We start from the raw sequence: 6,000 nt of genomic DNA on the forward strand, positions 1-6,000 counted from the left end.
AGTTCTTGATTGACAGAAAGTCTACTTTTTCATACATATAATAATTTTTTTAAATCACTGATTTTTGTAAATATGTACTAAAAGCTAAAAAAAGGTAGTTATAGAAAGGTATGTAATTATATGAATTTTACTATATAACCCAAATAAGCGTTGATGTAAATATATGTACAATAATTGCAATAAAATGTGTCTTCTAAGAATCTAACATTTTAGAAAAAAATGTTTAGCTGTCCCTCATGAATGAAGTTTCTTGGTGTATTGGTAACCACTCTGATCTTTGAATCCAGTGATCTGGATTTAAATCTTGGTAGGTCCTATTGGTTTTTTGTAAGTACCGTTCAGTTTATATTTCTCTGAGAGTACATTCTAATAAAAACTGTTTAAATGCTTCCTCATGAATGAGGTTTCCTGGTGTATTTGTAACCATTTTGGACTCTGAATCCATGATTTGTATTTACATCTTGGTAGGTCCTATTGTTTATTTGTAAGTATTATGCAGATCATATCTCTGAGAAAGAAAATATCTATAAATTGCATAAATTAAGAATCATACACACTGAGAGACAGGTTTATCTGTAATATAATTCCAATAAAATGTAACCTCTAAGAATCTTACACTGTGAGAAAATTTTTTACATGCCACCATATGAATGAGCTTTCATGGTGTACTGTTAACAATTCTGGACTCTGAAACCAATAATCTGTATATACAAATTGATAGGTCCAAATGGTTTTATTTGTAAATACAATGTAGTACATATCTCTCTGAATGAATATTTCTGTATCTTGTAGAAATTAAGATCTTACACTCTGAGAGAAAGTTTTATATGTGTTATTAGAAGGGAGATTCCATGGTGTTATGGTTAGCATTCTGTACTCTGAATCCAGTAAATTGAGTTCAAATCTCAGTGGGACCAGGTGCATTTTAGTACCTTCAGTTTAAGTCCTTGATTGACAAAAACTTTTCTTTTTTATACATATAATACATTTTTTTAAATCACTGATTATTGTAAAAATGTACTAAAATCTAAAAAAGGTAGTTATAGAAATGTTTGTAATTATATAAATGTTACTGTGTAATCCAAATAAGCATTGATGTTAATATATGTACAATAACTGCAATAAAATGTGTCTTCTAAGAATCTAACATTTTAGAAAAAAATGTTTAGATGTTCCCTAATGAATGTGGTTTCTTGGTGTATTGGTAACCACTCCACTCTGATCTTTGAATACAGTGATCTGTATTTAAATCTTGGTAGGTCCTATTGGTTTTTTGTAAGTACCATTCAGTTCATATCTCTCTGAGAGTACATTCTTATAAAAATATTTAGATGCTCCCTAATGGATGAGGTTTCATGGTGTATTGGTAAACATTTTGGACTCTGAATCCATGATCTATATTTACATCTTGGTAGGTTCTATTGGTTTTGTTGTAAGTACAATACAGTTAATATCTCTGAGAAAGAAAATATCTATAAATTGCATAAATTAAGAATCTTACACACCGAGAGACAGGTTTATCTGTCATTTAATTCCAATAAAATGTATCCACTAAGAATCTTATACTCTGAAAAAAAATGTACATGCTACCATATGAATAAGGTTTCATTGTGTACTGTTAACAATTCTGGACTCTGAAACCTATAATCTGTATAAAAATTTGGTAGGTCCTAATGGCTTTGTTTTGTAAATACAATGCAATACTTATCTCTCTGATTATTATTCCTGTAACTTGTAGAAAATAAGATCTCACACTCTAAGAGAAAGTTGTATATGTTGTGTTAGAAGAGAGGTTCCATGGTGTAATGGTTAGCACTCTGGACTCTGAATCCAGCGATCTGAGTTCAAATCTCGGTGGGACCTGATGTGTTTTAGTACCTTCAGTTTAAGTTCTTAATTGACAGATAGTCTTCTTTTTCATACATATAATAATTTTTTTAAATCACTGATTTTTGTAAATATGTACTAAAAGCTATAAAAGGTAGTTATAGAAATGTATGTAATTATATGAATTTTACTATATAACCCAAATAAGCGTTGATATAAATATATGTACAATAATTGCAATAAAATGTGTCTTCTAAGAATCTAACATTTTAGAAAAAAATGTTTAGCTCTCCCTCATGAATGAAGTTTCTTGATGTATTGGTAACCACTATGATCTTTGAATCCAGTGGTCTGTATTTAAATCTTGGTAGGTCCTATTGGTTTTTTGTAAATACCGTTCAGTTTATATTTCTCTGAGAGTACATTCTAATAAAAACTGTTTAAATGCTTCCTCATGAATGAGGTTTCCTGGTGTATTTGTAACCATTTTGGACTCTGAATCCATGATTTGTATTTACATCTTGGTAGGTCCTATTGTTTTTTTGTAAGTATTATGCAGATCATATCTCTGAGAAAGAAAATATCTATAAATTGCATAAATTAAGAATCATACACACTGAGAGACAGGTTTATCTGTAATATAATTCCAATAAAATGTAACCTCTAAGAATCTTACACTGTGAGAAAAATTTTTACATGCCACCATATGAATGAGCTTTCATGGTGTACTGTTAACAATTCTGGACTCTGAAACCAATAATCTGTATATACAGATTGATAGGTCCAAATGGTTTTATTTGTAAATACAATGTAGTACATATCTCTCTGAATGAATATTTCTGTATCTTGTAGAAATTAAGATCTTACACTCTGAGAGAAAGTTTTATATGTGTTATTAGAAGGGAGATTCCATGGTGTTATGGTTAGCACTCTGTACTCTGAATCCAGTAAATTGAGTTCAAATCTCAGTGGGACCAGGTGCATTTTAGTACCTTCAGTTTAAGTCCTTGATTGACAAAAACTTTTCTTTTTTATACATATAATACATTTTTTAAAATCACTGATTATTGTAAAAATGTACTAAAATCTAAAAAAGGTAGTTATAGAAATGTTTGTAATTATATAAATGTTACTGTGTAATCCAAATAAGCATTGATGTTAATATATGTACAATAACTTCAATAAAATGTGTCTTCTAAGAATCTAACATTTTAGAAAAAAATGTTTAGATGTTCCCTAATGAATGTGGTTTCTTGGTGTATTGGTAACCACTCCACTCTGATCTTTGAATACAGTGATCTGTATTTAAATCTTGGTAGGTCCTATTGGTTTTGTTGTAAGTACAATACAGTTAATATCTCTGAGAAAGAAAATATCTATAAATTGCATAAATTAAGAATCTTACACACTGAGAGACAGGTTTATCGGTAATATAATTCCAATAAAATGTAACCTCTAAGAATCTTACACTGTGAGAACATTTTTTACATGCCACCATATGAATGAGCTTTCATGGTGTACTGTTAACAATTCTGCACTCTGAAACCAATAATCTGTATATACAAATTGGTAGGTTCTAATGGTTTTATTTGCAAATACAATGTAGTACATATCTCTCTGAATGAATATTTCTGTATCTTGTAGAAATAAAGATCTTACACTCTGAGAGAAAGTTTTATATGTGTTATTAGATAAGAGATTCCATGGTGTTATGGTTAGCACTCTGTACTCTGAATCCAGTAAATTGAGTTTAAATCTCGGTGGGACCAGGTGCATTTTAGTACAAAGTTTAATTCCTTGATTGACAAAAACTTTTCTTTTTTATACATATAATACATTTTTTTAAAATCACTGATTATTGTAAAAATGTACTAAAATCTAAAAAAAAGGTAGTTATAGAAATGTTTGTAATTATATGAATTTTACTGTGTAATCCAAATAAGCATTGATGTTAATATATGTACAATAACTACAATAAAATGTGTCTTCTAAGAATCTAACATTTTAGAAAAAAATGTTTAGATGTTCCCTAATGAATGTGGTTTCTTGGTGTATTGGTAACCACTCCACTCTGATCTTTGAATACAGTGATCTGTATTTAAATCTTGGCAGGTCCTATTGGTTTTGTTGTAAGTACAATACAGTTAATATCTCTGAGAAAGAAAATATCTATAAATTGCATAAATTAAGAATCTTACACACTAAGAGACAGGTTTATCGGTAATATAATTCCAATAAAATGTAACCTCTAAGAATCTAACACTGTGAGAACATTTTTTACATGCCACCATATGAATGAGCTTTCATGGTGTACTGTTAACAATTCTGGACTCTGAAACTAATAATCTGTATATACAAATTTGTAGGTCCTAATGGTTTTATTTGCAAATACAATGTAGTACATATCTCTCTGAATGAATATTTCTGTATCTTGTAGAAATAAAGATCTTACACTCTGAGAGAAAGTTTTATATGTGTTATTAGAAGGGAGATTCCATGGTGTTATGGTTAGCACTCTGTACTCTGAATCCAGTAAATTGAGTTCAAATCTCGGTGGGACCAGGTGCATTTTAGTACAAAGTTTAATTCCTTGATTGACAAAAACTTTTCTTTTTTATACATATAATAATTTTTTTTTAAATCACTGATTATTGTAAAAATGTACTAAAATCTAAAAAAAGGTAGTTATAGAAATGTTTGTAATTATATGAATTTTACTGTGTAATCCAAATAAGCATTGATGTTAATATATGTACAATAACTTCAATAAAATGTGTCTTCTAAGAATCTAACATTTTAGAAAAAAATGTTTAGATGTTCCCTAATGAATGTGGTTTCTTGGTGTATTTGTAACCACTCCACTCTGATCTTTGAATACAGTGATCTGTATTTAAATCTTGGTAGGTCCTATTGGTTTTTTGTAAGTACCATTCAGTTCATATCTCTCTGAGAGTACATTCTTATAAAAATATTTAGATGCTCCCTAATGGATGAGGTTTCATGGTATATTGGTAAACATTTTGGACTCTGAATCCATGATCTATATTTACATCTTGGTAGGTTCTATTGGTTTTGTTGTAAGTACAATACAGTTAATATCTCTGAGAAAGAAAATATCTATAAATTAAGAATCTTACACACTGAGAGACAGGTTTATCTGTCATTTAATTCCAATAAAATGTATCCACTAAGAATCTTATACTCTGACAAAAAATGTACATGCTACCATATGAATGAGGTTTCATTGTGTACTGTTAACAATTCTGGACTCTGAAACCTATAATCTGTATAAAAATTTGGTAGGTCCTAATGGCTTTTTTTTGTAAATACAATGTAATACTTATCTCTATGATTATTATTCCTGTAACTTGTAGAAAATAAGATCTCACACTCTAAGAGAAAGTTGTATATGTTGTGTTAGAAGAGAGGTTCCATGGTGTAATGGTTAGCAATCTGGACTCTGAATCCAGCGATCCGAGTTCAAATCTTTGTGGGACCTGATGTATTTTAGTACCTTCAGTTTAAGTTCTTGATTGACAGAAAGTCTTCTTTTTCATACATAAAATAATTTTTTTAAATCACTGATTTTTGTAAATATGTACTAAAAGCTAAAAAAAGGTAGTTATAGAAATGTATGTAATTATATGAATTTTACTATATAACCCAAATAAGTAAGTTGGTTTGACAGGATCTGTCCTTCACCAACATGGGTTTATGAAGGACAGATCCTGTCAAACCAACTTACTTGGCTTTTATGAAACAGTAAGCGCAAACCTAGATCAGGGTAAAAACGTGGATGTAATCTTTTTAGACTTTGCCAAAGCGTTTGATACTGTACCACACATGAGACTTATATACAAGCTACAAGAATCAGGGCTAGGAAGCACAATATGCACTTGGGTCAAAAACTGGTTAGATAATAGGAAGCAGCGCGTTGTGGTTAATGGATATTTTTCAACTTGGACGGAAGTGCTAAGTGGTGTGCCGCAAGGCTCAGTATTAGGACCGCTATTGTTCAATATTTTCATTAACGACCTAACAGAAGGTCTAGAGAGCATGGTGTCAATTTTTGCAGATGATACCAAATTGTGTAAGGCTATAAATACAGAGGAGGATGCCGAGTCTCTTCAGAACGACTTAGTTAAATTAGAAGCATGGGCAGCCAAATGGAGA

The 6,000-nt window shown here is 30.2% G+C and overlaps 1 non-coding gene across 1 annotated transcript; it reads left to right on the top strand.

Annotated features, from left to right (window-relative positions):
* Positions 1–1,791: 1,791 nt before the first annotated feature.
* Positions 1,792–1,863, top strand: TRNAQ-CUG (transfer RNA glutamine (anticodon CUG)). Its single transcript has one exon. It is a non-coding gene; the product is annotated as a tRNA-Gln (tRNA).
* The last annotated feature ends 4,137 nt before the right edge of the window (positions 1,864–6,000 follow it).

The sequence above is a fragment of the Pseudophryne corroboree genome, chromosome 11, assembly GCF_028390025.1.
Source record: "Pseudophryne corroboree isolate aPseCor3 chromosome 11, aPseCor3.hap2, whole genome shotgun sequence".
Taxonomy (NCBI): domain Eukaryota; kingdom Metazoa; phylum Chordata; class Amphibia; order Anura; family Myobatrachidae; genus Pseudophryne; species Pseudophryne corroboree.